The sequence below is a fragment of the Phocoena sinus genome, chromosome 7, assembly GCF_008692025.1.
Source record: "Phocoena sinus isolate mPhoSin1 chromosome 7, mPhoSin1.pri, whole genome shotgun sequence".
In the NCBI taxonomy this organism is placed as follows: Eukaryota; Metazoa; Chordata; class Mammalia; order Artiodactyla; family Phocoenidae; genus Phocoena; species Phocoena sinus.
In genome coordinates, this window is record NC_045769.1 from 4,932,964 (window position 1) to 4,954,626 (window position 21,663).

Genomic DNA, 21,663 nt, shown 5'->3' on the forward strand with positions numbered 1-21,663 from the left:
CACGGAGATGCGGTAGACGGTCTTCTTGGGGGGCGTCCCGCGCGGCATCGCGTCCGCGGGCGGAGACGCGGGTTCGCCGCTGTCGTCCAGCAGGTACATGTCTCCCGGGACCGCGGCCGCTGCGCCGCCCGCCGGGGCTCCGCCGCATCCAGCGCGCCGCGGGCCGGGCCGCACGGTCGGGGCGGTCGCCGCGCGCGGCGGCGGGGAGGGCGGGCGGGCGCGCCCGGACAGGGTCCACGCCCCCGGCTCGCCGCGAGGGCCGCGCTCAGGCTGCGGGAACGGCGCCCCTGGCGCCCGCCGGCCCGTGCGCCGCGCGGCCCGAGTGCGGGGGTCCGGGCCCGGGGCGCCGAGCCATGGGCCGGCGGGGCCGGGCGGGCGGTCAGGCGTGGGGACTGTCTCGCCGGCAGGTGCGGTCGCGGCGCGCAAGACCCGGGGCGGGCGGCGGCGCCCGCGGCTTCATTGTCTACGGCGCGGGGCCCGCTCTCATCCTCGGGCCTTTTCTGCACAGTTCGGCGGCTCCGCAGCCTCCGCCACTCCGTGGGTTCGGGACGCGCGGGCAGCTGCGCCGGCCGCGGGCGAGGGTCTGGCGGGCGGCGGTTTAAAATGGAAATGCGCGCCGGAGCGGGGCGGGGCGGGCAGGGGCAGACGGGCAGGGACCGCGGGCCGCGCGCCCAGCCCGGCTGCCGAGTCCCGGGAGCGCGGCGGCGGGCGCGCGGCTCGGCGGCCAGGCCTAAGCGCCGGGATGGATAGCCGCCGCCGCGCGGACCGGAGCCTCCGGGGGGATTAGCGGGGTGGCGGAGGGCAGGAGCGGGGGCGGGGGGGCTTGCGCCCGCCTGAACCGACACTCTGGGGCTTGGCTTGCAAAAGCAAACAGAATATGGAGCATCTCTCACCTGCTGAGGGTTTATAGGAAGAACCTCTCCTAATCAAGGAGCTTTGAAGGAGCGACTCAGAAGGTTTTCAAAAGCAAGGTATCTTAGGTACTTGTTGCCCTAACTACAGAGGAGCAAGTGCACCCCCAGGAAGGAGAGAACAAAGAAGGGCCCAGGAAGGCAGCATCCGGCGATGGGGGTGCGGTTCACACCAGGGCCCTCCAAGTGAAGGACCGCGCAGTTTCACTCCTAGAATAATATTTTGGAGTATTTTTCCAACGGGTGGGGAAAAACTCCTGACAGGCAGGCATTTGCTGTCTTGGATAACAGGCCAGAGAATACAGTGGCTGAGAGCAGAAGAAAGAAGGCTGCCTGTCCCAGCCCTGCTTGTCCATTTCCTTCCTAGAGGGCTCAGTTTTTACACCTGTCAAGTGGGGATGGAAAAGAAATACAGAAACAAAAACCCAGTACCTAAAAGCTGAGCGTTCTTGTGAGGACTGAATTAGCTGAGACTATGTGCAGGCATTCTGTGTTAAGTGCTAAATATTTACCATTAGTATTTTTTTTAATCAACAGGTTGTTTTTAAATACTTACTTATTTATTTTGGCTGTACTGGGTCTTAGTTGCAGCACGCAGGATCTTTTAGATGCGGCATGTGGGATCTAGTTCCCCAACCAGGGATTGAAGCTGGGCCCCCTGCATTGGGAGCGCAGAGTCTTGGCCGCTGGACCACCAGGGAAGGCCCTTTACCACTACTATTTAGTGTTGATTTTTCTCCCATCATTTTCCCACCAGCTACATCTTGGCCCTGTAGATACCGGTTCTTCATATTATCTGATGCAGCGCTATGTTCACACGTACTTGATCGACGCATTAGCTCTCCATGATGTCCTGAACATAGATCTCTCTGTTTAAAAGCTTCAGAAGGAAAATGTGGTAAAGACAACGTCCACTCATCAAACCGGATGCTTTTACACAGCCTTCTCTAGGCCTGGAAATGCCAAAGACTGAGAGGCTGTTTCTAAGAAAAGTGCTCGAGGCCAGGCCAGGTGTGACTCTGGGATTAGACAGCTGTTCCGCAAGTGCTGATTTCCCTTCTTTAATCTCTTAACAAGTAATCATGGGGCGACTATTGTGTTTGTGGCACTGGAAAGGATACGAGGATGAATCGTGAGGTCTCTTACAAAGGAGGTTATAACCTCGGAGATCTGGATTTTACCTCAGAGTGAAATGAAATATTGGGATTTGATGAAATAAACCAAAAGGTGGTTGAGTTTACTTTTAAAATGATACTTTGTGGCATAGAGGATTTTTAGGGCAGTGAAAATACCCTGTATGATATCATAATGATGGATACGTGTCATTACACATTTGTCCAAACCTATAGAATGTGCAGCACTAAAAGTGAACCCTGATGCAAACGATGGACTTCGGGTGAGGATGGCGTGTCAGTGTAGGTTCATCCGTTGTAACAAATGTACCACTCTGGCGGGGTATGCTGATGGTCCAGGACGCTCTGCATGTACTGGGGGGTGGGGCGGGGGGGAGGATGTGGGAATTCTCTGTACCTTCTTTTCAATATTGCTATGAACCAAAAACTACTCTAAAAAATACGGATTATTTTTTTTTAAGTACTTTAGAACACATTTGACCACCCTCAGTGGCTCTACCTGGACACAAAATTGCCACTGTCACAGGCTCACAAGCTCCATACACCTGCTCTTGGCACTAAAGGATCCAGGAATGTGTCTCTCACATGTCTTCACTGCAAAGATGGGGACCCCAGGACAGATCAGTCTTACCTTTTGAGTTTCAATAAAAGGCCCCTTTGATAAGACACGCAGATCACTAACTTCTAGAGCTAGAGCCAGGCAGTAATCATCATCTATCAGAATGAGGTCTCTTAGAACCCACAGGTTAGGGGAGTGTGAAGGCTCAGAGAGGGTGTGTGCTTTCCCCAAGGCTACACAGCTCATGGCTGAGAGCCAAACCTGGGGTCACACTGCCTGTGCCCATTTCCATGCTTCAACGTCATTTGTTTTGTCAGCGGTCTGCTTTGTGGACATCAGAGAGAGAAACAAATGTGTGACTATTACTGCATTTGACACTAATTGAACACAAATGATATCTCAACATCTCAGCAAGTTTTCACTTATTCATTTTTCCTTTTGTTCATTTATTCATCAAATATATATATTGAGCATCTACTGTGGCACTCCGCAGTGAGAAGGCAGAGTCTCTCTGTCCTCCGAGAAGTGACAAACCTGTGAAAGACGCTGCAGTTCTCAAGGCCAAGTGACGTAACACACAAAGACAGGAGGATGAAAGGGTGGTACAGGGCAGGGCCCAGCATGGTCTGATGGACAGGCACCCAAAGAGATAGTAAAAGCCTCCAATTTTACAGCTGTCGAGACTTAAAGGTCCACCAGGTCTATAAGCAGAGAAACTGAAATTCAGCAATGCAGAGAGGCCAGGATCTCTGTTAGGACCAGAATCCAAGGCCCTAACTTATTCTCACTAGTATTTAAGACCATGGCAACTTCCAAACATTGAGATGAATTTTAATATGAAATCAGCTGCCCCATAAGATATAAAATACATCTTGTTATCGTGGGCATTCACAGAGCCCAAGGGGGAGAAACAGCATTTCTTTTTTTTTTTTTTTTTTTTTTTTGCGGTACACGGGCCTCTCACTGTTGTGGCCTCTCCCGTCGCGGAGCACAGCACAGGTTCAGCAGCCATGGCTCACGGGCCCAGCCGCTCTGAGGCATGTGGGATCTTCCCGGACCGGGGCACGAACCTGTGTCCCCTGCATCGGCAGGCGGACTCTCAACCACTGTGCCACCAGGGAAGCCCAAAACAGCATTTCTTCAGAACTCAAATACTGAACTGTTAGGGTCCGTCCAATCACTCCGCGGCTGTCTGGAATCCAGCCCGGGTTTTGCACTTTGCCGCCCGAAGATGCAGGCTGCAGGGTAGAAGATTCCACTCTATCCACCTTAGATAACTTGGAATCTTAGATGACACTGAACGAGGAGACCTCTTTCTGCTACAGCCGGTGTTGTTCACTATCTTCCAGTGCTTTCTGCCTCACAAGTAGCACCCATTTTCCATACCAATCGTAACGATTCCGTGTGAGGCCTGATCGTCTGCACTGAAAAACCTGGGAGAATGGCCTCTCCCTACCGCCCTGGATACATGGGCTCTTCCGATGCAAAGAAGACAGAGAGAGGCTCGGCCAGAACCTGCCCCTCCAAAATAGAAATCCTTTCTCACAGCCAGACCTGCCTTTGAAAAATAAAACTAATCATACTATATGTGTTCAGGTGGGTAGGACTGCTTTATCTTCCTGTTGCTTTGGAAAGCAGCCCTAGACCATTACCTCTTGAATTTTTCCATGCCATGGAGTATATCTGTATCACCATTTTGGCTTTAAAAAAAAAAAGAACGGAAGACTGTAGTCGATCTCACTGCCACATCAAAACCGCACAGCCGGCAGGCAAGCAGGCAAAGCCTTGGCACTGCAGAGATGCCAATGTCAGAAAGGGAAGGACCACATGGGGGGTCCAGGAGAGGGGGCCGGCCCTACCTACGCCCCCACTCATCACCTCGGCAGCTGGCTTCCCTCCCCCAGCCTCAAGTTTATGAGATCCTTTGGCCACCCTCCCACGACTTCCCTGTCCCGGGCCACTTCTAGCTGCCCGTAAATTAAACATTCTGCATGAAAATACTACTTTGCAAGCTTTCCTAGAGCTGATCAGCCTTGTTTAAAGGAAACCCCTGGTAGTCAGCAGAGCCATCTGCTCCGCAAGCTGACTTTCCAAGCAGCAGAGCGCGCCAGCCAGTCATCACATTTACAGCGTCCTGGCAGAACCACATCTGTGGGCAGCAGAAACCTGCCACCCGCTGGCCGAGCCCCGGCCTCTGCACGCCCGCCCCAGGAGCCATGGAAGGATCCCGCCCCCTGTCACGGGACACGGGACAGCCTCTTTTCTGGCATCAGGTTGACTGACAGATACAAATAGGAAGCAAAGAAAGACATGTATGTTTTCCTAACAATTTCACGTTTTGCCTTTTGGCAGAAGACTCGAGTCAGACCCTTGCAGGAGGAAGGGTTTCTGATCTAAGATCTGCTGTGATGCTCAGCTTCTGCAATCACCCTGCCTGGGCGGAACTCAGTAGGGGCCCCATTGTCCCTCACTTTATAAACTGCAGGCGGGTTCAAGTGGAACTCAAGTGAGAGGCCCTTGAGTCACAGAAGGACAAGGTACGTGCTCAGTCCCTGGGGCGAGGGCATTCAGCAGAAGAAAGACCACAGGGCGCCTCTGAGCACCTACGTCTTAGCGGCACTCTTCCTCAAGGACCGACAGCAATGCGGTCACTGCCAGCCGAACGACGGGACCGCGGGATGTGTACGGAAGCACAGACATCACAAGGCAGCGCCTGTGCTCCGCACGCTTCAGTTTTAACAGGAAGCCCCAAGGTGCGGCCTCAACAGGCGAGGCAGCCACACTCCAGGCGTGAGAGGAGGAAACCGGGTCAGCAGCTACTGATCACAACTGAACTTGGTGTGACCTTAGAAGAAAGGGTTTTCTCAATCCACTGCCCGTCCGAAGGCATCCTCAGATCTGAGAATCGGGCAGTTTTGTCCCCGTGGAAGCCAGACAGCTGGGTGCCCCTACAGGTGGGCCGGGGCAGAGGAGGGGCCGGAGACCCACGCACCCACCCTCAGCGGTAGCTCAGGTCCAGCTCAGTATCCTGCCAGCAAAGGTTTCTCTGGGGGGCCCTCCTGCGGATTCCAGGTGACAGGTGATCGCTACCAGATGCCGGCGGTCGGCACCACACCTGCGCGGGGCAGCAGCGTGGGCGCTCACACTTGACTTGCAGACGATTTCATGTCGAAGGTGAATCAGGAACAAACACCCTGACAGTCGGTGGACCTCTGACAGCGGGGGTTGACAAGTGTCACAAATAACCACCAACCAGAGGAAAGTGTTACATGTGGTAAGAAGAAGGTGGGGAAGAGGAAGGCAGGAGATTATTATTTCTACCTGAGACACTCAAGAAAAAAGGTTTCCGAAAGGAAAGCGGTATATGGCCTTCATCCAGAGCAGGGTGTGTCCACCGCAGCGCTCTGGGCCTTCTGGGCATCGTAGGGTGTTCAGTTAGCAGCATCGCTGGCCTCTGCCCACTAGATGCTAGGAGCACCCCTCCCCCCCCCCCCCCCCCCCCCCCCACCGGCCGGCAGATACTGGCAAATGTCTCCTGAAGGCAAAATGCCTCGGGCAGGTCCAAAGGCACTGGTGAGACACACCCACGTGAAAAGGGAACTAGGGATTCCCGTCTTCTCAGCTTTTCATTTTACCATTTTAATAATTCAGCCAGTCCTGCCTGCCTCTGGTTGTAGTAATGGAAAGCTCCAGACACTCTCTCTAAAAAAAGAGAAGCGATGATTTCCTGTAGTCCGTCCCCAGATCCGAAGAACAGCAGGAGTTACAGAGGAGGCCACGACTGGTCCTCACTCTGCGACAGACACGTCATCAGTTACAATTAGTTAAAATGAATAAGTATCATGGATGTGATTAAAACGCTGGAAAGGAAAAAACTGAAGTTCTGCCCTACCTTAATTATTTAAAACCCAAAGCAATGTTGTATTATTTTTAATCAGAAAATGTCCGAAGCAAGATGCTTGGAGGCTTGGACCCAGGCCTGCCTTCCAGCACTGCCCAGGTGTGGACAGAGCACCTGAGGGCACGTGGGATCTCAGCTCCCTCCACGAGCCCCTGCAGGGACTTGTGCGCAGGCCTGACGGGCCACAGACCGAGGGCTGGAGGTACTTTGTCACACGGTCCGCTCCTGCCTTAGCTCAGGGTGCTATCACTCCATCCTTTGCAAACGGGAACCGCTGTTTAAATTACAGCAAGCTACAGCTGGAAGAGATTTTAATTTGACCCATTTCACAGACACAGCAGCTGACTCCACGGGAAGCCGCCTGCCCGAGGCCAAAGGAGAAGAGCAGAGGAGAGGGCCATCCACACAGCTGGAACAGGAGCCCCTAGGAAACCTCAGAGCCACTTCAGCAGCCCAGGGAGGAGCAGTCCTGATTTCAAAAGGATGCTCCCTGTCAGTTACGAACAGATTCTCACTCCCCAATACAGGAACGTGTCAGAAACATCTTCCTGGGCTTCCTTGCTAAGTGTCAGGCAAAAGTGACTTAAGATGCTGACAGAATGGAAGCCAAGCCTCCTCCCTGTCACTTTATGGAAACAAATGCCAACACCCCATGAAGTGACAACCAGAGCAGCTCCCACCTACGGTCACCCTTGCGATGCCAGACGCTGCACTGCAGCTGGGGCTCCCGCAAGGATGCTCCCCTTTTCCGGCCTCCAGCTCTCTGCGGCGGTTCAGCTGATGAGCCAGAAGGATTTAATCAAGGGCAACACACAACTCTGCACCTGTCCCCTGAACAGCTGCAAAGAGGCTCTGGAATTTGTGTGGAGAAAACCCAAGGAACTCCTACAGATTACCTAATCCTCCCAGCCTTCGAGTGCATGAGGGGCCGAGGGGCTGGGCTGATCTGGTAACATTTTCCTCTGCAGGATCCACCAGAAGGGATTCCCCTCACAATAAAATCTGCGCGATCGTCGACAATCAAAACCCAGGGAAGAGCCCTTCGGCCGGAACTGCCGTCGGAACCGCCATCTTCCAGTGATTCGCCAAAATGACCAACCCAAAGTGAAAAAGGAGGGGCACCGGCTACATGTTCTCTAGGCCTTTTAGAAAACATGGAGTTGTTCCTTTGGCCACATACGTGCGAATCTACAAGAAAGGTGAGAATGTAGATATCATGGGAATGGGCACTGCTCAAAAAGGAATGCCCCACAAATGTTACCGTGGCAAAACTGGGAGAGTCTACAGTGTTACCCAGCATGCTGTTGGCATCACTGCAAACAAACAGGTTAAGGGCAAGATTCTTGCCAAGAGAATTCATGTGCCTATCGAGCATATTAAACACCCTAAGAGCCGAGACAGCTCCTGAAACGGGTGAAGGAAAATGACGAGAAAAAGAAGGAAGCCAGAGAGAAAGGGACTTGGGTTCAGCTGAAGCGCCAGCCTGCTCCACCCAGAGAAGCACACTTCATGAGAACCAACGGAAAGGAGCCTGAACTGTTGGAGCCCATTCCCTATGAATTCATGGCATGATGGGTGTAAAGAAAATAAAAGACCTGGACCGTAAAAAAAACAAAAAACAAAACAAAAACACAGGAAGAGTCTGATACGGACCCTCCTAACAGCCTGTGGAGTAAAAACAAAATACCAGGAGCTGTCGAAGAGCAGCCACCTAAGTGTGTGTGACGACAGCCGGACGTTTTCCAGGCTGGTCTTTAGATCCACAACCCCAAAGATTCATAAAATCCAGAACTTCTGTGGAACTAACAATCGAGTACACAAATAATGCCGTGGGAATTATTATCTGCACTGTTAACAAAGCTCACCATCAAGAAGAGCCTGTTTGAACACGAGGTATCACTACTGCATCCTGGGTGGGGTCTGACTGCAGAGATATCTGGAAATCTTTCATCTGTGCCCCGGGGACTTGAAGGTTTGATATATTTTTCTCTAAGGGCTGAAAACAGCATGTGAAGATGCCTGTTCGAAGCCCAAATCCCCCCTCTGCCCCAAATCCGCAGCGGGAGACATGTGACCAGCCTCCTGCCTTCGTTAGCCAACTGTCACCAGCTCCGTGGTCCCCAGGCTCGGAGGATAAACGCTCCACGGCGGCTGATTGCAGCAGCCAGCCCCTTGGTAGTTACAATTTGCATTAGAGCTCTGGGGACAGAAGACAAGTGGGTCGCCGGGATGAGTCCTGACGCAATAAGATGGAATAGAACATCTACGTCTTCTCCTCATCTGCTTGCCACAACACTGGTCATCAGCAGCCAGTGCACAAGGAGCAGGGGCGAGGGGTGAGGGGTTCCTGGAGCAGGAAGGTGGGAGGACAGGGGGGTGCAGCGGGAAGGCAAGGCTGGGTCTCTAGCCCAGACAACTAGGGCAGCTCTGAGCTTCTTCACCTAGTTATGGTGGTGTCCTACGCTTGCCTCCTTTCAAAAATCACCACCAACCCCAGGCATGAAAAAGGATGGACCGAGGGGGGAATGAAAAATAAAGCAGCCACGGCCAAACAACCCACAGGACTCAAAATCTTTACTGACTCTCCCCCTCCAGCGTCATCGCTGTTCCCCCAGGAGTGCTGCTAACACTTCTGTGATCTGCCTGGCAACGAACCAGCACAAGACTTTCCAAATTTGGAAAAGGAGGCGCATGACGCCTAACCTGCCAGCTCTGGGCGCCACTGTGGGTGGATCTAGGGCAGCCTGAAACGCCTCTCAACTACAAAGTCATATAACCACCTAAGACATGACTAGTTGGCTCCGCAACAAGTGATGTGCGGAGCTGGGGTTCAGGTGCCATCCCTGGGTCCCTCTTCTCCTGTCACTCTGTCACAGCCACTCCACCCCAAGGGGGGCGGCCGGGAGAACCAGGTCACACACACCTGCCTCCTCAGCCCCAGTGGCCTTGTCCTTCACTGGCTTCCAGAGGCTCCTCCCACGGCCACACCCAGAGCTAGCGCTGTCCTACCATCCTCGTCTCCAACAGCTGTTCCTCTGCCCACAGCCCTCCATGCCGGCCAGCCTCTCCTTCCAGAACTGCACCAAAGCGGTTATTTTAATGGATCCTCTCCTTCCCAATCCTTCAGATCCTTCTGTATCCGGCAAAGGCCGAGACATCTCATTGTCTACACCAGCCACGACCCTCCCAGCCCCTGGTGCCTCGGAGACCCCTGCTCCTGCGCTCCCCACAAAGGTGCGTCCATCCAAACTCCACCCCACTGGACCGACGCTGCTCACAAGGTGTCCACGGCCCGGCAGCGCGTGGCGCGCCCACCCGACCCTCTGCATCTCCAGGAGGCTCTCGTGCAAGCTTAAGCGTGGAGGCACCGGGCCCACTGCAGATGCTCGCACAGCAGGAAGGGCTAGGTGCCAGCATCCTGCAGCCCTGGGCTCCCACCCACCCTCCCCATTCCAACTTTCCGGGCCGACCGCCTTCCCCGAGAACGCCAGGGCACCAGGCCCTCTTACGAAGACTTCGGGCCAGCGTTCAGAGCGGCCTCACTCTCGAGCCTCACAACCACACCCACGTCTCCCGCTCAGAGTTGGCAAACGGACCCTGTACCATCCATCACAATCGTGTCCTCTCCTTCGGCCAGGCCAGCCCATGAAAATGCTCAATTATCTCCCATTTAATAAGGAACAGGAACAAGAGCCTCTCCTCCATCTGCGTGCCCTTGGCCTCTGCCAACGTCCTCCCAACTCTCCTTCCTCCCTCCATTTCCCCATCCTCTTCATCCTCCCCCGGATTCCCAGAGCAGGCGGTCCTGGCTGCCCCACGCCCCTGCTTAGCCCACTCTCGGGCAACCATCCTTTCTGCTGTGATCAGACTTTTAGGGCACAATTCCGCTCAGACCCCCAGAAACTCGTGTCACCTGCAGAGGAAAATGCCCACTCCTGCACTGGTGCCCCAGGCCCCAGACAGCCCCCACTCGCCCCTGCAGTATACAGCCACCGGGGTGCCGGACTCCAAGGCCAGAATGATGCAAACCCCGTGTGACTTCGGGAAAGTGACCTAGAGTATCTGCACCCAGTCTCACTTATGCAGTAAGGTGATATAATCACAGGGCAGATGTGACGACCAAATGTGATGAAACCACAGGGCAGATGTGACGGCCAAATGTGATGATGTCTGTGAAGCACCGGCCCCGGTGCCTAGAGCAAGCGTGTGTCGTCTGCATCCCCAGAGTCTTCCCTGTAACCCAACAAACTGCTTCCTAGTCCAGACTCACCCCCCCCCCCCAGCCAGTCTCACCACTGCCTCCTGCTGGGGCTGCAGGGTCAGCTACCTCCTCTCATCACTGGGGCCCGGGCTCAGGTGTCTGTGTGTGGCTTCCCCGCCACACACACCTGTGCACACCCCTTCTGGGTATCGATCACCCTGCTCTGACCTGACGTTCGCCATTTACGTAACCACCTCCCCCAGAAGATCAGGGTTCTTGACATGGGGCCACCAACTTCGCCGCTAAACCCCAGCCCTTATCAGCGTTCTGCTTAAGAAACGCTGCCTGATGGTTCACTTGATCAACCCAGGTGGCTGATCCAAGCTGAGTCCCAGAGGGGAGCAGCAGTGCCTTGGTCCGTCGAGTTACAGATAACAGCAGAGGTCAGCTGAGTTGCTGGCCCCGCCCCACTCTGGGATGACCCAGTTTATACAGCTACACCGCAGGGCCACCCAACCCCCTCAGAGTTTATCTACAAAGTCTCCAGCGGTTAGGGAAAGACACGGTGAACACGGTGATTCATTTCTTCCCCTGGCCACAGAAAGCCTCAGTTGCAGCTGATCTTGGGTGGCTGCCCCCCCCGCCCCCCCCCCCCCCCCCCCCGAGCAAAGGTGCCCCTCCCTTGGTGGAAAACAGGCAAATGTGATGGGAGGGGTGGCGAGTTCCCAGAGCCTGACTGCCTGCGGGGAGTCCCCGCCCCCCCAGCAGAAGCTGCATTTTAGGGAGGGGAGTGCTGGTCAGAGGGCAGACAGTCTGGAGCCTGGAGAAGGCCTTCCTTGGAGGGATCCCCTGGTAGGGCGTCTCCTTCCCCACCCATCCCTCGGGCCTGGGCCACACCTACTATGCAAAAGGAGGCGGGAGGGGATTCGCCCAGGGGTCCCCAGCCAACGTGGGATGGGGGTGGTCAGCGGGGATTCCGCAGACAGGGGCTCCCCGCCCAGCACTGGGCGTTTCCTGAGATAGAAGGAAATGCAGGCTATTGAGTCAGGTGCTTAGAACACCCTCGAAGAAACACAACACCTGAAATAACTTAGAACTCTTTAAAGGGAGGCCACTAATGGGACCTCCCCCAGAGTTAATGCAAGGATCCAAAGGCTCTGAGCACCCGGCACTTCAGAAGTTCTCAAAATTATGGTTTTCGGACTTCCCTGGTGGCTCAGTGGTTGAGAATCCGCCTGCCGATACAGGGGACACGGGTTCGTGCCCCGGTCCGGGAAGATCCCACGTGCCGCGGAGCGGCTGGGCCCCTGAGCCTGCGCGTCCGGAGCCTGTGCTCCGCAACGGGAGAGGGCCGCAGCAGTGAGAGGCCACGTACCGAAAAAAGAAAAAAATAATAATGGTTTTCCTCACTTTTCAGATGGCACATTCAGGGAAGCCGTCAGGAGCTGTGGAGGACCCACAGGGATGGCCACTCTGCAAATACTACATCGCTGCACTCAAGCCGTCGGAGAATCTCCAGAGAGGCGGCAGCTGTCACTGGAAATCTCTGGGCGCAAAAAACGGTGACCTAGGCGGCAGAATGTTCACGCAAAAGGCCTTTTTCCCAGGAAGACTGCGCTATGGAATTACAAGTTCACACCCAAGGAAATTCAATACTTGAGACGGCCATCCACAAAAACCACCGGCACACACCACTCCCCTGGAACTTGCAGTGTTCACAGGCTGTCATCAAGCGAAGGGATGAACCTGGGCCTGCAGCCTGCTCACGCCACCTCCCCCAGGCTGTCGTGCAGGGGCCTGGCCCACTTCCTGCGGCCAGGCCAGGGGCGGGTCTCACTCGTGACCAAGAATGAAGGGCCGCGGTGTGGCCATTCTTTGTAAGCCACCCATGCAACACGCTTTCAGTTTACCCACTCCCTTCCAGACAAGATGTGAAAAGGTATTTTACATCGATCGAAGATTCCCAGTTCCAAAGCCTACCGTGTGTGGCTCCATCCTCCCAGAGGCTTAACCTTTGAGGCTTCGAAGACACCAGGCCACCAGCAGGGCAGGCAGGCAGGCCCACCCCCAAGCCAGCCCTTCTAGCACTTCCACCCAGACCCCCAAGGGGCCCGCTCCCCAACCTCCTGCAGCCCAGGCCTCCCCTCAGGGGGCCCGCAGGCTCAGCCACAGCAGCCCTGGGCTCCTCTTGCCGAAGTGGCCATGGCCAAGGCCAAGGCTGGAGGAGGGCAGGCCATGGCCAGGCTCAGCCAGAGGCCCTTCACAGACGCTTTGACACAGTTCATCCATTTTATTCCCCCAATGCCCTGATAAGGCGGGCACTGCTATTATCCCTAATTTTACAGACTTGGAAAGTAACTCACAGAGGGGTTGAAAAGGTGCCCTGGATCTCACGCCCGGTGTGCCTGCCCGACACCCTCCCCAAAGCACCGACTGCACCCAAGGGGTGAGGCCGAGCCCACAGAGGAAGGCTGGACTGGAAGTCAGGGTGGGGAGACAGGGTGAGAGTGCTTTGTGGAAGAGAGTCAGGGAACTTCATTTTGCTGTTGCAGGTGGTGCTGGGTAAAGAGGTAACAGACTTCAGAAGCAGGTAGGCAGAGGAAGTGACACACACACACACAGACACACACACACAGACACACACACACACACACACAGACACACACACAACACACACACACACACACACACACACACACACACACACGCCCTCACCTGGCTCCGTGCGATGGGAAACAGAGTTCAAGGCAGCCTGGGGTAAAACAGGCTCCCATTTCACTTGAACATCTAGGGACAAGGTACGAGTCCAGGGGTCAAGATTATCCCCAAATCCTTCCCTCAGGGCTGAGCAAAGCCCTAGGCTCCCTCCCCTTCCCCGTACAGGCTTTGAGAGGGCTTCAGCCTCCAGCCAAGATTCCAGGGCAACCCTCCCAGGAAAACCTAATGGCCCCAAATCACCAACCCACTGCCCAGTCCACCTGCTGAGCCCGCCCCCTCCAGGAGAGCCCCCTCCGGCCCCCCGAAACCTGCCCCCCACCCTGTGTGCCCCCAGGGCCCTGTCATCACCCCTGGTCCCGGCCCCTGACCTCGACCCTGGAAGGCAGCAAGCAAGTCTGTCAATTGCAGTCCTCCCTTCCCTAAAGAGGAAGTACTCACTTATGAAGCCATAAATGCTTAGCATCAGACATACTCCGCATACAATTAGATCAGGACCACGGCGTGGGCATCAGGAAAACTGCCCATCCCCCAGGGGATCCAGACTTTTCGCGGTTTTGTCAACTCAGCTCCTCCAAGGGTTATACTAGCAGCGTTATTTCTAAAGCAAAATCTCGTCATTTCTAGTAACAGAAGAGATTTATTTTGCTAACAGAAAACGGTGTGCACAGAGAAGCAGAAATGATTTCCGAAAGGATTAAAAAGGGTAAAGGAAAATGTCCATAAATGATCAATTGGCTACCAAGGTTTTAATGACCTTGCTGACCAAGACCAACAGCTTAACGTGCATAATGGCGTTTAAAACATCACCGCACTTGTCTGCTTGGGCTGCTGTCACAAAGTATCACAGACTCAGGGGTTTAAACCGCAGAAATCGTGTTTTCCCGCAGCTCTGGAGGTTCAAGGTCTAAAGTCGAGGTGTCGGCAGGGGTGAGTTCCCCCTCCATGGCTTGTTAGGTGGTGTTTTCCCCCTGTGTCTCCACATCGGCTTCCCTCTGTGCCTGTGTCCTAATCTCCTCTTGTAATATAGGACACCAGTCTTATTAGATTAGGGTCCATCTTAGTGCCCTTATTTTAACTTAATAACCTCTTTAAGGCCCTGTCTCCAAACACAGTCATAGTCTGAGGTACTGGGGGGTAGGGCTTCACAGCTCATGGCATCTTCCAGATGGCATCATGGTTTAACCAATAACAACAAAAATTCGTACAGGAAGGGGTGCATTCAATATCTAACAGTCCCATTTGGATTTACAAAAGGCATTTTTTGCAGTAAAAACTCAAAGCAAGCCCGACATCAACAAGGTGCTGCCAAGCTCCCCAGGCCCCAACGGGAGTAAGAGTCACTAGCTGGTGAAACTCAGGACAGAGAGAAACTCAGCTTTATCCGGAGGAAGCCGAGTCTCACCCCCCGCCAGGCTCACTGCCATCCTCTCGGGGAAACTAGGAAAATTCACAGCACACGTGTGGGCTGGGATCAGTCTTGACTCTCATTTCTACCTTGTCATGGACGTTGCTGGATTCATTGAAAACCAGGCGTGTCTTGCTCAAATATTAAACCAAAACCCACGTGTATGGTCAGCAGTTTCAACTAAAGACCCCTGGCACACAGCGGAATGCAATGCTTCTCCTCTTCCTTTGTAGCTCTTATGTTCAGACTGCGTTGTTCACTAGGCATTTTTTAGGCTTAAAAGTCAGTTTTCTTTTTTTAAAGTAGCCCTAAGAACAAGTGCATGAGGACTGTCCGGCCAAAGAGGTGTGTCACGTTCAAACCCGAGCCTCCGCAGTGGTAGTAAGGCACCAGGATAAATGAAAGCAATATTCTCTCCCGCCTGGTATCCCCATCAGCCAGCAGCAGGCATGACCTACCCCCCAGGCCAGTGGGAATGGGCTGTGGTCTGGCGGTAAAGGACGACTCCTGTGTCCTCACAGGGAAGGGGACATGCAGTGGACGGCCTTCCCAGACAAGACGCTTTCTTCCCTTGTCTGATTGAGCCTGTGCAGCCCTGCTAGTTACTTACTGGAAGGCTCAAAGCCCCAACCGCCTTGCCTTCCTCTGCACTGCCCCCTCTGATCCAACAGAGGTTCACCCACAGCACGCAGGACAGAGTCTCACTGGGGGGATAAAAAGGAGGCTGGAAATCTCCACTGAACAAATTTAAACATGAATAAATCATACTTTCTGGAAAAATATATATATATATGGTTAAGTTAGATTACTTCCCACAAAGTAAGGGATTCTGCTCCAAGGCGACCCACAGAGCAACAGGGGAGCCACCCGCTTCTCTCCAAGGTAACTGCTCCACTCAGGGTGCGGCTCACACACAGCCTGGCTTGAGAAACAAACACCCTGTTATTAGTTGGTCAGATAAAAGCACTCAGCGGGGTCTGCTCTCTCCATCCGCTTTCACTCTGGAGGTCGAGGGCAGGGAGTGTAACACTGGTGAAATACAGGGATGACGATCAAAAGGAAAGTGAGGTGAGCCTGGGAGGCTTCTGGACGCCTAATTAATTCCATGTCCTCAATTCCAGCATGAATTAATTTTCCAAGCCTATGTATGTCTGTCTGCCTTTAAATCTATGCTGACCTTGGGTGGAATGCACAAATGTTTCTGTTATCACGCAACTCAGGAAACAAACAAACAAACAAAAACAACCTGCGGCTCACTCTGGGTACAGTAATTAATATTCTTCATTCGTGAAAGAGCTTTGTTTGAAAATATATGATTCAATCAGAAAGTCATTTTCTTTCCATGTTTGCTGGGTCTCCTATATGAATGCAAATCATAGTGACAAAGACACAACATAAAGACTGAAAACTGCACTGCTTACTCCTTATAATGTTTAAATTTGGTCCAGATAGAGCCAGGAGAAGCAACTCAGAGAATCTGATAGAATACGTTGGATATTCTTATTCTCATTTTCTTGAGACTATCTGCCTTCATGAAGATAAAGCAGAGACCCATGATGGAGCCTTTTCGGATGAAATTATCGTCAAGCGCTGTCACGTGGGACGAGAAGAGACAGTCTAAAAAGTCCTGCGGGTTAGGACTGGAGCACGTCAACTTTAGGACTGGCCAAGGGGGGCCACTGACCGCCAATATCTAGTTCCTGTCACTTGAAATGTGTCACTGTCCTGGGATCACTTCATCTCCACTAAACCCATACGCGGACGTCTGTGGATGACCTTGGACTGGGTGAACCACGCTTTGCTCTGGTCTCTACCTCCGGACAGCGATGCCGCGCCCACTAGATGTTCTCTGTCAGCAGCATCCGTGATGTAGAATATTATGCCCTTTTCCAATCTGTCATATATCAAAGTATTCAACTGGAAAGTCTGTTTCCTTCATCTTGCTATTGTTGTTACATAGTTAAGCAGCCCCAGCTGTCCAGGAAATACCACCGCAATGAACACATTATTGGGCAAAGAAGAATGAATGGAGGTTGCTGACAACCATTCCCCCGGCTACAAAGAGGCCAGGAAAAACAGCGCCCGCGTTACATGAGATACAGTTATGAATAAAATCCCTCCGCTGCCTTTTATCACCTCCTCGCAGGCCAGACTGAAATAAGCAGCTGGAGGACACTGATTATAATCTCCTCTCAGTACCGCTAAGATGTTTCTTCTGGTTCTTTATCTGTATTTTCTAAACTTGACCTGTATTGCTTTTCATAAGAAAGGCTATTTTTAATGTTTAAACTTGGGCTGAGGCTGGCTTTCAATAATTTTGTTTATGCTCTCAGCGAGACAATGACTTTAAAACCCATCTTTACATCTCTCTCCTCAAGCCGACCACCTTTAAATCCTGAATGTTTCCCCTTTGCTACTTAATCCAGCCGATAATAAACAAAGTTGGGACAAATCAGGCAGAAGAGAGCAGTGAACCTACGCCACTATTCTGTACGTAGCAAAGCAAGAGGCCACCCCCCCACCCTACCCCCCCACCATGGCTGGGTACCACTTCCTCCCTTCAAGAGGAGGAAACAGGCTTTGGGAGGTCAAGGACTTGCCCCAGGCCAGACAGCTAAGGAGGGATGACAGTTAAGGGATTCCTGGCGAGGTCAGCAGACTACAAAGCCAGGCCCTTTTCCTTCCCTGCTGTGCTGCCTTCCCACCCTTGCTGATCACTGGAAGCACAGGTATTGCTATCTTTCACACTTTTGTTTATCTCCAGCGCTGAGCCCTCTTCCCCAAGGTTTCAGCAACGTCTGTGTAACAAAGTTTTGAAATCTCCTGTGTTCACATGCACGGCCCTCCTCCAGCTGTCCCCTTAAGGTGTAATCAATGTCGTCACCCCACAGACATGTGACCAGGGAATTTGCTTAGGGCAGTTCCTCAAGGGTGAGTGAACCAACAGGGAGAGGGTAGGAGAAGAGTCTCAAGACGTAGGAACCTAGCAGGTGGGTGGGCAGAACCTCAGAGGCTGGAGCGTGACCAGGTGGCCTCGGTGGGGTCCCCTGATAAACCTGGAAGCCAGGCCCAGCCACCCGGGGTCGGGTCGCCTGCTCCAGAGGGACACACTTGCAGCAACCCTCCCTACGCCTTCAGAAAGGCTGTCAGCTGGTCTCCTGCCCAGTCCATGTGTGTCTTCAAATGAACACAGGCCGACCCTTCTGGTATGATCCACGGTTGGCGTCATCCTGTATTTCTCCCTCGGTTAAACAACCATTACAAAACTGAGCTCAAAAACCAGAAAGGTGCCCCAAACCCTAAGCATTTCCTACTAGAAGACACTTTGTGTAATGTAAGGCTAATTTGCATCAAGAGAAGACATTTTCATCGATGGTACTTGCCTTACCCCTTCCATCGCTGTAGGCTACTTTATATCCTTTTTGGAACATGACAGGGTAGAAATACATATTACTCCATCAATTGTTGTGAAAATCTCTTTAATTTCTTTAGCTTAGATTCCTAGAAGCGTAATTCCTGGGTCAAAGTGTACAAACCATTTATCCATTCACATTTCCAAACTGCTTTCTAGAAAGGGTAAATTATTTCGACTGCCCCGTCATTATTTGGGGGCCTCAGTGTTGCCCTCTCTCTACCCACCCGACAGACAGGCTTCTTTGGGCCACCGTCCAGCCCATCCCCACAGCACGGCCACAGGAATGGATACCTCTGTGTCACTGTCACCACTGGTTTTAATCTTCGCTTGTTTGCTCAAACAATGGCATCTCAGATCAACTGGGTTTCGTTCATTTACCTACGGGAATCTTCACGTTCATTTGTATGAGCTCTTTAAACATCAGGAACAGCCACTTGTCTGTAACATTTAGTGCAAGTATGTTTTCCGTAACGTGTCAAAATGGAGATCAGAGTACATCAAAAAAGATTTTCAAGGATACTGCTATGCAGACATCAGAGCATAGTTTTCTCGATGGTACCAGATCTCCCTCCCGGTTGGCACTGCCCACAGAGTGGCAGCCCATCTTGTCTCTATATCGGCTGGTCTCAATTAAGGCTGCCAACAGTCACAGAGGCTGGGGTTCTTCTGAGAAGCATGCTAGCTCTTCCCACAAAACGTTCCTTGATAAGTCTCTCTAGACTTTTAGCCGCAGTTGAAGCTAAACTCACAGGTCTGTAATTTGCAGAAACCACATTTTTGTTTTCTACTCTGAAAACGGGTACTTTTTTCACATTGAATTTTCTGTGCCCTATTTGCCAGGTGTTCTTCAGAACAGCAGAGTGGGAGGGGGAGGGTAATCTCATTTACAAGAATCCCCCGGACCTCAGAACTTATGCAAGCCATAGCACAAGTGTCCAGTTTTATGTCCTTTCTCCTCTGCTGTGTCCCCAGTGCCTAGAACTGCCATGGAGAACAACTAACTAACAATAACGGATGGAGGGAGTGGGGGAGGGGAGTGAAAGAATAAACCCACAAACCCACCCAGCCCCCAGAGCAGCAAGGCGCTCCCTCACGCTCTCTTCACTCCTCCTAGGTCTGATCAATGCTTACTTTCATCTTTTCCATCCAAAGCTCACTCTCCAATCAAAAACACATTTTTCTGGGCTTCCCTGGTGGCGCGGTGGTTGAGAGCCCGCCTGCCGATGCAGGGGACGCGGGTTCGTGCCCCGGCCCGGGAAGATCCCGCATGCCGCGGAGCGGCTGGGCCCGTGAGCCATGGCCGCTGGGCCTGCGCGTCCGGAGCCTGTGCTCCGCGACGGGAGAGGCCACAGCAGTGAGAGGGCCACATACCGCAAAAACAAAACAAAACAAAACAAAAAAACAAACACATTTTTCTGATTGTCCACCAACATGGTCATCGAGTTTGATTTACTGAATTCTGTTGCCTCGGCAACTCCATATATTAACTCGAGCTAGAAATTAAAAAGCCACTACTTTGATGTAAAAGGCACTCCAGCGTAAATGATAAGAGAAGCCAGCTCCTGATCTAAATGAAGAGCTGAAGTGCTTCTAACTGATTTCATCTCCATCAACCTCATGACACCCAGGCGCAGCCCAGACCCTTAAGTTAGTGACACCTGATACACTGCATACTCCATCGCGCCCTTTAAAATCCAACGCTCCCTGCTTGGCGTGTGGTACCCGGACCAGCAGCGTCGACAGAGAATGTGGAACGAGTGTTAGAAATGCAGACTCTCAGGCCTCACCCCAGACCTTCTAAATCAGAATCTCTGGGGGTGGGGCCCGGGAATCTGTCTCAAGAAGATTGCTTCTTAAGCATCTCTATTCAAATGTGCAAAGCGCTGCTCCAGGACACAGAGGGCTGATGTCCTTTCTGACATTTCTGATGTAACAGCCCATTTTAGATAAACACTTCAGCAAACGTCTTAAAACGACTGATTGAGTAAAACGCCGGATGTTCTACTTCCCCACCCTTTCTTATTTCCCCTGAATTCTGAAAGAATGGTACGGCATTGAAGGATCATTAAAGTAACACATTTTTAAAAGACATATAACAAGTAGTGAAAGGCTTTTAAAGCATGACAAAGTCAATGATGGAATAATGGAAAAATTAAAAATCTCCTGGAAGTAGAGGCAGAACTGCACCCAAAATGTCTCTAGGACTTATTCTGTAATAGGAAAATAAACGTCTCCTGCAGCCTCACTCCCTACTTTAGAGGAAACTGCCCTTCCCCTCCGCCCCACAAAGTCCTCTGTGCCCAGTGACCACACCCACCTCCCTCCTGGGGCCCGCCTCCTCCAGGGAGCCCCCTGCCCATCCCTACACAGCAACACAACTAAATTCCAGTACATGTCAACGGTTTTTAAATAAGCTTTCTGGAAATGGCTAACCACCCTCCTTCGGGACCCTCACGAAGTCACACCGTTCTGAGTCCTCAAAGATGCAATCCGAGGAGCCACTGTACTGACAGCATCAGCAGGGTGACCACAGTGATGAAAGTTAATGCGCAGGTGCTCAAAGCACCACGGGCACCTGGGCATGCGCATTTTAGATCTGATCACTGCCCCCATCAACCTCTGGAGGTGGATACCATTATCCCTCTCCTTTTTCTAAATAAAGGGCTAGAGACTTGGAGGGGAATCACTCAGTCACACAGCAAGCAGTGTGCAGGAAGGGAAGGCGCAGAAATCTGAACCCAGTTCAGCCTGATTCCAAAACGCTTGCTCCTGATTTAGGAGATGGAGAAACAGTAGGAGGGGCGGAGGGTGTCCTGCAGGGAGCTGCCGGGACCAACCCATCCTTCCCCACTATGGCTCTAGCGTGGGGCGCGGGAGGGGTGCCCTGCTTCTCACATCCTGGGAACCGAGCCCCACAGCTGCGGTTCTGCGGTGGCCTCTGCTCCTGTCTTCGTATGGCTTTAACTTTATGGCAACAGCAACTACAAGATGGCATCACCTTGAAGAGGAGGAACCGTTTTTCAGGCTGTGGCTGGATTCACCATGGACATGGAAACCCTCTCTCCAGGGAGAGAACCACTCAGGCGAAGTACCCTTGCTGCTGACCTCCTGGAACCTCCGACTTCGGGCACTTTAACTGAGACAAGTTTGAAATTGTTGCCTGCAGACTCCTCATGGGTTCTCATTACACGGTTCTCCATATGAAGTGGGATGGAGCTGGCCCGTCCGTGGCCCATCAGAGGCCCAGATGCAGGGCCACTGCGTCGTCACAATTTCATGACCCACCCTTAACCTAAGGGCTGAAGGTCAAAAAAGAAACCAAAGCTCACTGCCCTGGGGGGCACAGGAAGCAGAGGGACAGGAGGCTGGGGGCAACCAAGCAGTTGCGGGAAGACAGAAAGAAGAGATGGGAGTGGCACC

The 21,663-nt window shown here is 52.8% G+C and overlaps 1 protein-coding gene and 1 pseudogene across 6 annotated transcripts in view; one reads left to right on the forward strand and one right to left on the reverse strand.

Moving 5' to 3' along the window:
- The window catches only part of AGAP1 (ArfGAP with GTPase domain, ankyrin repeat and PH domain 1), a 560,398-nt gene that overhangs the window by 408,193 nt on the left and 130,542 nt on the right, over positions 1-21,663 (reverse strand). The gene's annotated exons all lie outside the window — the stretch shown is intronic.
- Positions 7,592-8,099, forward strand: LOC116756578 (annotated as a pseudogene).